The sequence below is a fragment of the Lactuca sativa genome, chromosome 3 (assembly GCF_002870075.4).
Source record: "Lactuca sativa cultivar Salinas chromosome 3, Lsat_Salinas_v11, whole genome shotgun sequence".
NCBI classification, from domain to species: domain Eukaryota; kingdom Viridiplantae; phylum Streptophyta; class Magnoliopsida; order Asterales; family Asteraceae; genus Lactuca; species Lactuca sativa.
Window position 1 is genome coordinate 125208779 of NC_056625.2, and position 10086 is coordinate 125218864.

The following is a 10086-nucleotide window of genomic DNA, read 5'->3' on the forward strand; positions in this document are numbered from 1 at the left end:
CTCCTACCTTGGGTAGTTATGCGAACCTCTTCATCTTCAGAGTGAGTCGAGCAAACCTCGACTCCGCGAAACTTATCTTCAGCTTTGTTTTCCTGCACAATTAAAGCAGGCATGGTGTTATTGTTATTCTTCTTATTTTTTATCTCCTCCAGCTTTCGGAGATAATACGTAACACCCAAAATTTTCAAACAATTTTTCATATTTTCAAAAACATACTTTCATTCATAAATATTATAAAAATGTCATTGTTTCACATATCAATTGATTTAAATACAACCCAAGATCATAATATATAAAATCTCCTCATGTGTGTACTGATCATGTCAGTGCCTTCCCGCGATCCTCACTAGTACCTGAAACACATAACACAACACTGTAAGCATAAATGATTAGTGAGTTCCCCCAAAATACCACATATAACACGTAATAGCCACTCTAGGCTATAACACTGTGGACCCTCCGGTCCTAACTCTATTTACCCTCTGGTCCTAACTCTGTGAACCTTCCGGATCTAACTCTGTAAACTCTGGAACATACACGGCGTGAATCACATAGAAATAATGCAGTGCATCACAATCACATAAATAACATACAAGATACTTTGTCATATAACTCTAATAACCACTCTAGGTAAAGTATAGTGAGAAGACTCACCTCGTGTAACTAGGTAATCTCGAACTCGGTAAAATCTAGTCTGGCATCCGTCTAATCACATGGAATAAGCACTCTAATCAATACAACTCTTAAGGCTAGACTATTCCCTCTTTTAGCACTATTAGAAGGGTAAAAGACCATTTTACCCCTCTCATGGCTCAAAGACCCTAATATTGACCAAACCCTGAAAGTCAACAAAAGTCAACTCTCCAGGTTACGCTGAGCGTACCAACCCTGTACGTTGGGCGTACCTGGCAACCTCACATAAATGGGGAACGCGACCCCCTACGCCACGCATACTGGGATTACGCCCCGCGTAACTCCCAGTTTCAGACTCCTTAGCCTTTGGGGTCTTAAACAGTTAAGACACACATCCAACTTTCAGATCCGACCTTCCCTAAGCCTCTTAATCCATAAAGTTGGTGACTTTAAGCCTTTGCATGGCTGTAAAAGTCACCAACACCCATAACATTCCATTTCCAACCCTTGAAAAGCTCATAACTCAAGCATGACCCCATAACCACGACCAAGTTGGGATTTATATGGATCTACAACACACATATGACTGAAATGGGACAGATCTAGGTCCATGGAGTCCCTTATGCTCATAAAATCTCCACCTTTGGGACTTTAACCCTAGAAATGGTCCATGCAACACCAAACCAAAATAAAGAGGAAATTTTTGAGCTTTTTACCTCTAGATGAAGCTCCTCCCTCTAAAGAACTCAGATCCAAACTTGAACTTCAAATTCTAGCCTCCACAAGCTCCTCTCTTTTTTCTTCACTAACACACAAAGGCACTTTTAGCTCAAAACACTCACACACAAGCTTTAGAACGAAGGAAATGATCTCTTAGGGTTTCACTCTCTGATATGGTAGTTGAGGATAAAGCCTTAGCATTCCTTATATAGTGCACAAGCCAAATATTAGGTTTTGCATTTGGCCCTGCTACGCCCAGCGTACCTAGGCGAGTCCGCGTCCAATTTAAGCGCATGAGTACGCGCAGTGTACTCTCCAATACGCCCAGTGTACTCATTTGCTACAATTTCCACTCAAGGGCTAATCTAGACAACTTTGACAAAAGAGAAGGGTTAAATAGATTTACCTGAATTTCGGGATGTTAAAATTCTCCCCCACTAGAACCAGACTACACCCTCGAAGTCTCATGCCGAAAACAACCCTGGATGCTTCTCCCGCATCTCTGACTCCGGCTCCAAGTCAACTCGGACCCCTTCCGATGTTGCCACTGGACCTGAACCAGAGGCACCTCCTTGTTTCTCAAAACCTTGACCTTCCAGTCCAAGATCGTGATCGGTCTCTCAACATAATTCAGACTCGCGTCCACCTGGATATCCTCCAACGACACCACTACCGACTCGTCGGCTATACACTTCCTCAGCTGAGACACGTGGAAGGTATCATGAATCTGGCTCAACTCTGCAGGTAGCTCCAAACGATATGCTACCCTTCCTACCCTCGCGATCACTCTAAACGGCCCAATATACAGGGGCCCCATCTTGCCCCTCTTTCTGAATTGAATCACTCCCATTCAAGGAGACACTTTTAGGAGCACGAGGTCTCCTACCTGGAACTCAAGCTCGGATCGTCATCTATCCGCATAACTCTTCTGGCGACTCTGAGCCGTCAACAACCTTTGTCTAACCTGTTGTATCTGCTCTGTCGTTTGAAGCACTATCGTAGTGCTGCCCAACACTCGTTGCCCTACCTCTCCCCAACAGATGGGCATCTAACACCTCCTCCCATACAACAACTCGAAGGGAGGCATACCAATTCTCGAATGCTGACTGTTGTTATAGGAAAACTCATCAATTGGAAAATACGTGTCCCAACTCCCTCCGAATTCCAACACACATGCCCAAAGCATGTCCTCGAGCATCTGAATCATCTACTCACTCTGTCCGTCCGTCTGTAGGTGGTAAGCGGTACTGAAATGCAGCCTAGTACCCAATTCCTCATGGAACTTCTTCCAGAACCTAGAAGTAAAACGCACATCTCGATCTGACACAATCGAGATTAGTACACCAGGCCGCGATAGCACCTCCCTCACATACACCTCCGCTAGCCTCTCAGTGGAAGAGCTCTTACTGATAGCATGAAAATGAGCGCTCTTTGTTAGCCGGTCAACGATCACCCAAATTGCATCGACACCTCTCGTAGTCTTCGGCAATTTGGTGATAAAATCCATGGAAATACGTTCCCACTTCCACTGGGGAACCTCAAGTGGTTGCAATTTTCCATGTGGACACTGGTGCTCGACCTTAACCCTGCGACAGGTCAAGCACCTGTCTACAAACCACGCCACATCCCTCTTCATACAGGGCCACCAATAATCTCTCTTTAGGTCCAAATACATCTTATTGGCCCTGGGATGGATAGAAAACCTCGATCTGTGCGCCTCCTCCATCAAAATGGTACGTGCCCCGCCCACAAATGGCACCCAAATTTGGCCCTGGAAGGTCATAAGCCCCCGGCTATCGGCAATGAACTCAGATACTTGCCCGATCACTCGTTCTTTCTTGCGGTTCTCTTGTCTCATGGCCTCTACTTGGGCCTCCCGAATGGTGTCCAACACCGGAGCATCACTGTCAACCTCATACAAATATCCCGTATCGGGGCACTCTCTGCCCTACGACTCAAGGCATCGGCTACCACGTTAGCCTTGCCCGGGTGGTATAGGATCTCACACTCATAATCCTTTACCACATCCAACCATCTCCTCTAGCGCATGTTCAGGTTGGGCTGATCCATCAGATACTTCAAGCTCTTATGGTCCATGTATATGGTACACCGAACCCCATACAAACAGTGACACCATATCTTGAGGGCGAACACCACAACCCCAACTCCAGATCGTGAGTAGGATACCTCGTCTCATGAGGCTTCAGGTGCCTCGATGCGTATGCTATCACATGCCCTCTCTTCATTAGCACCGCACACAATCCCGATATCGACGCACCACAATATACCACAAAATCCTCCATCCCCTCTGGAAGGGCTAACACTGGGGCTTCGCATAATCTCTGACGAAGTGTCTCGAATGAGGCCTGCTGCTCCAGGCCCCAACTGAAAGCCACGCCCTTCCGGGTCAGCCTGGTGAGAGGAACAACAATCCTTGATAAATCTTCGATAATAACCAGCCAACCCCAGAAAACTTCTGATCTCTGAAGGGGATCTCGGCACCTCCCAACTCATCACCGCCTCAATCTTGGCCAGATCGACCAATATCCCATTCTGGTTGACGAGGTGTCCTAGGAACTGGACCTCTCGTAACCAGAAATCGCACTTGGAGAATTTGGCGTAAAGTCTTTCCGATCTCAGAACTCCAAGAATCTCCCTCAAATGCTCCTCATGCTGCTCTCTGGATCTCGAATACTCCAATATATCATCAATGAACACGATCATCGAACGATCCAACATCGGACTGTACACCCTGCTCATGAGATCCATGAACGTTGTCGGTGCATTGGTGAGCCCGAAAGGTATCACCACAAACTCGTAATGCCCATAACGAGTCCTGAATGTTGTCTTCTGGATATCCTCATCACGCACTCTCATCTGGTGATATCCAGACCATAGATCGATCTTGGAGAACCAAGACGCTCCCTGGAACTGATCAAACAAATCGTCGATCCTCGGTAAGGGGTAACAGTTCTTGACCGTCAGCTTGTTCAACTCCCGGTAATCAATGCACATCCGGTGTGAACCATCCTTCTTCTTGACAAAAGGATCGGTGCTCCCCACGGCGAGCTACTCGGCCGAATAAACCCTTTCCCCGACATCTCCTACAGTTGTGAAGATAACTCCTGCATCTCTAGTGGCGCGAGGCGATAGGGCGCCTTGGCGATAGGCGCTGCCCCCGGGACCAAATCGTTACGGAACTCTAGCCTCTCGGGAGGTACTCCCGGCAACTCCTCAGGAAAAACATACGGGAACTCACGCACTATCGGGACCTCATCGACCGACCTCCGTCTCTTTGCATCTACTCTCGTATCCACCACATAAGCCACAAACCCGCTACAACCCTGCTGTAGGCTCTGCCTCGCCCTAGCGGCCGAACAAAATGCTGACCCAGAACGGGTACCCTCGCCATAAACCGTATGAACTCCTCCACTAGGGTCTCGTATGGTCACCAACTGTCGCTCGCAGTCGATAACTGCTCCAAACCTGCTCAACCAGTCCATGCCCACGATGACACAGACATCTCCCATCGCAATCGGGACCAAATCAATAAGAAACTCAACGCCGAAGATCTCGAGTACACATCCTCAAATCACATCAGTGGCATACACCGCTCTCTCGTCAGCTATGGAAAATCGCAAGGGTCGACTCAACGCCTCTCGGCAGATACTGATGTGTTGACTAAAGTCCAACGAAACAAAAGACCGACTCGCACCCGAGTCAAATAACAGCAAAGCAGGTACAGAACTCACAAGAAATGTACCTGCGCATATCATAATATAAGCATAACACCACAAACTTAAAATAAATAGATGAAAGAATACATACCAGCCACAACATCGGGCGCTGCGCGGACCTCCTCCGCTATCAACTGGAAGGCTCTCCCGCGAGCCTTTGGCGTCTCGGCCTTCACTGGCCTACTCTCCATAGCTCGTACGGTACCAGGGGAAGATCCCTGTGATGCTCCATGTGTTGGCACCCGCAACTGCAGACACTCGACCTTCCGGTGTCCAGTCTGGTTGCAATGAAAACAAACTACAAACCCCTTGGGGCAATCCTTGGCCATATGCCCCTCCTTGTCACACTTGTAGCAAGACCCTGCTCTACAAACCCACTCATGACTCTTGTCGCACTTGCCACAAGTGCGGCCCTTCTGGTTCCCTGATCTCGAATCGACGGGCTTGGCCCGCTTGGCAGCCGACTGGGACTGTGTCGATCGCCGCTCCCTCCCCTGAGACTCTGCCTCCTCACTGGCCTAGGTATCGAGCTCAATCTCCCTTTTCCGGGTATTTTCCTGAAGCTCGGAAAAAGTCCGGTACGACGAGTTCGCCACGAACTCGCAGATGTCTCTCCTCAAAATGCTCAAATATAGACTCATGCATGCCTGCTCGGAAGACACGTGCTCAGGGCAGAACATCACCCTCTCATGGAACATCCTGGTGATCACTGTAACAGACTCAGTACCCTTCTTGAGGGTCAAGAACTCCTAGGCCAAACGTTCCCTTTCCACCAGGGGAACGTACTCATCACGAAACATAGCAGTGAACCTCTCCTAGGTCATCGCGGCAAGCTCTGCGGGAGAATATTGTGTTGTCACAAACTTCCACCAGTCCTTCGCTCCCAAGCAAAGCTGGTTCAGCGCGAACTGTACTCTTAGATGCTCCGGACAAGAACACGTATAGAAGCATCCATCAATATCATAAATCCATCTCATCGCAGCGATCGGATCCTGCATCCCATCAAACTCTGGTGGCTTCGTGTTGCTGAACTCTCGGTACAGCAACGAGTCACCCCATGTGGCCTCGCAGTAGCGACGGCTGCGGTGGTCGCAGCAATAGCAGCATCAGTAAGAGCAGCATAACGCTCGTCAAAAGTCTCGATTAGGGTGGTCTTAATAGACCCAAACATCTCTGGTATCTCGGCTCGGATGGAAGCAGCCACCTCCTCGTGAATCAACCTGCGGATCTCCTCATCACTAACACCACTGCTCTCAGGTGTGTGGCGTGTCCCAACCATGATGTCTCTCTGAAATACAACACAAAATATCAGAGACTCGCTCGAGTGTACACACACTCAATATCCCATTCCTACTCGATCCCTGGTACCCTAAGGATTCTTAATTGGGTTGCGCATTGATCCGGTGCCTTCGGTAGTACGGGCCCAATACTACCGTCCACACCGCATCAGTATTCACCCCAAGTCCTCCTCCTAGGATCCCAAGTCCGAAGTACTCTACTCTCTCTACACATAGTCTACTCTCTAGCAGATCTCTCATAAGCTCCTCGCTGCTATCTACTCACTCTCAAGCATTTCCTAGCAGCAAAACCCCTAGGCTAAGGCATCACAAATCAGGCCACTATAGTCCTAATAAGAATACCTAGCATACTTTAGCATGCATAACATATTATCTCATATCTCATAACACATAATATAAGGTATTTTAGGAAATCACCATTCGGGCGCTGGCTGATCGTACACACTGCTCTGCTCTGCTCTTTTCAAAAACTTTTTACTCCTTGAGAAAATTTTGTGATTTTATTTTCAAAATATCTTAAATCCTCAGTTTGAGTTCAGATACGCCCGAAGGTGCACCCGAATCCCTCAAACCAAGGCTCTGATACCAACTTGTAACACCTAAAATTTTCAAACAATTTTTCACATTTTCAAAAACATACTTTCATTCATAAATATTATAAAAATGTCATTGTATCACATATCAATCCATAGAAATACAACCCAAGATCATAATATATAAAAACTCCTCATGTGTGTACTGATCATGTCGGCGCCTTCCTGCGATCCTCACTGGTACCTGAAACACATAACACAACATTGTAAGCATAAATGCTTAGTGATTCCCCCAAAATACCACATACAACACATAATAGCCACTCTAGGCTATAACACTGTGGACCCTCCGGTCCCAACTCTATGGACCCTATGGTCCTAACTCTGTGAACCTTCGGGTTCTAACTCTGTAAACTCTGGAACATATACGACATGAATCACATAGAAATAATGCAGTACATCACAAACATACAAGATACTCTGTCATATAACTCTAATTACCACTCTAGGTAAAGTATAGTGAGAAGACTCATCTCGGGTAACTCGGTAATCTTGAACTCGGTAAAATCTAGTCTGGCCTCCACCTAATCACATGGAATAAGCACTCTAATCAATACAACTATCAAGGCTAGACTATTCCCTCTCTTAGCACTCTCAGAAGGGTAAAAGACTATTTTACCCCTCTCATGGCTCAAAGACCCTAACATTGACCAAACCCTAAAAGTTAACAAAAGTCAACTCTCCGGGTTACGCTACGCATACCAACCCTGTACGCTGGGCGTATCTGACAACCTCACAGAAACGGGGAACGTGACCTCCTACGTCGCGGGTACTGGGATTACGCCCTACGTAACTCCCAGTTTTAGACTCCTTAGCTATTGGGGTCTTAAACAGTTAAGACACACGTCCAACGTTCAGATCTGACCATCCATAAGCCTCTTAATCCATAAAGTTGGTGACTTTAAGCCTTTGCATGGTTGTAAAAGTCACCAACACCCATAACATTCCATTTCCAACCCTGGAAAAGCTCATAACTCAAGCATGACCCCATAACCACGACCAAGTTGGGATTTATATGGATCTACAACACACGTATCACTAAAATGGGACAGATCTAGGTCCATGGAGTCCCTTGTGCTCATAAAGTCTCCACCTTTGGGAATTTAACCCTAGAAATGGTCCATGCAACACCAAACCAAAATAAAGAGAAAAGTTTTGAGCTTTTTACCTCTAGATGAAGCTCCTCCCTCTAAAGAACTCAGATCCAAACTTGAACTTCAAACTCTAGCCTCTACAAGCTCCTATCCTTCTTCACTAACACACAAAGGCACTTTTAGCTCAAAACACTCACACAAGCTTTAGAACGAAGGAAATGCTGTCTTAGGGTTTCACTCTCTGATATGGTGGCTGAGGATAAAGCCTTAGCATTCATTATATAGTGTACAAGCCAAATATTAGGGTTTGCATCTGGGCCCGCTACGCCGAGCGTAACCCTAGGTACGCCCAGTGTACCTAGGCGATTCCGCGTCCATTTAAAGCGCATGAGTACGCGCACCGTACTCTCCAGTACGCCCAACGTACTCATTTGCTACAATTTCTACTCAGGGGCTAATCTTGACAAGTTTGACAAAAGAGAAGGGTTAGATAGCTTTACCTGAATTTCGGTATGTTACATAATAAGCTTCATCATCCTCTCCCTCCTTCTTCTCATTTAATCTTCTCAGCATACACTCCTTGGCTAGATAGTTTTTTCCATGACATTAGTTACAATCATAGCCAAAGTCTCCCAAAAGCTTCTAATCCTTATTTTCATCAACGTGTAGTCCTTGAACTGTTCATGCTCTTTCACAGTAGAAACAACCGCCTGCCACTCATATCTTAGCCCGTTCATGAACGTGACTTTTTTCTCGATTAACTCACCTCCAATCTTGTGTTTCATCATCCTACTAAGAGTACGATTATAGAGATTGAAAGTTTGATCCAAACTCTCTTCTGGCTTTTGTATAAAGGCTCCAAACTCAGAAAGCAATAGAGTTTGAGTTGAACTCGAGATCAACATCAGTTGAGTACAATTCCTTAAGCCTGTCCCAAATGGCTTTTGTTGTGTCATACGAACTAACAAAACGAAAAGTGTCTAGTTGCAAGGAAAACCTGATAATCCTCATTGCTTTAACATTACTTATCAGCCTATCCTTCTCATCCTGTGATAAGTCTTTTACATCAAGAAGAAGTTTGTTGTAGTCTTGCTGAGCTTTAAGTTCTCTTCTTGTTCCTGTATAAGCGAATATATTAACAGTAATAGCCTCCCAAATAAAATAACCATTGTCTTCAAGCTCGAGGATATAGTCTTCAAAATGCAACGCCCACACTTCATAATCGTTAGGAAAAAGAATGGGAATTCTAGTTGTTGATTCCACGCTGCTTGAAAGATTTATCGAGTTAACTTGAGAATCGTGTGTCATGTTTGGAGATTGACAAAACCTGTATGAATCAGATGCGTAAACTAAATGGTTTTTTGGTAACATAAAGATCAAAGATCATTGTTGATAACAATGATGATGACTGAACCAGATCCTATAATAGCGGAAACCCTAAAAACTCTATCAATAGAAAAGATGCGTATAGATTACACAATTTCTTAATCTCATACCAATTGAAGTGTCGAAAACTCTTAAGATCGATTAGATTCAAACAAGTATGAACAATCAAACACAGAATATAAATCAAGAATGTGTGGAATGAATATAAATCACTACCTCGGAAGAGCTCGATAAAGTACTGCAACTGTAGAGGTGTGTAGGGTTTACGATGACACGATTAATTAAAACGAGATGCATGCATGCACCTTAAATAGTAAAACCCTAATCATTAACCACGAGTGGATAGGTCCAACTCGGATATACCAAAGACTAAATACAAAGGCCCAATAGACACAACACTTAATACTCAACAAGTTGTCTTGGAGGTGCCAAAAACAGTGGTCACTACAATAGAGGCATAATGACAAAAAAATAGTAGTCATTGTATTGATGATTTACGGATTGTTTGACAGTTGTTGATTGAGTCAATGTCTGATTGACTCAGACTCATCTTCTTACTACACCTAATAAAAGGTATATCCAAGGCTACGAGACCGAGTGAGGCCCAAATAATTATAATATCAAA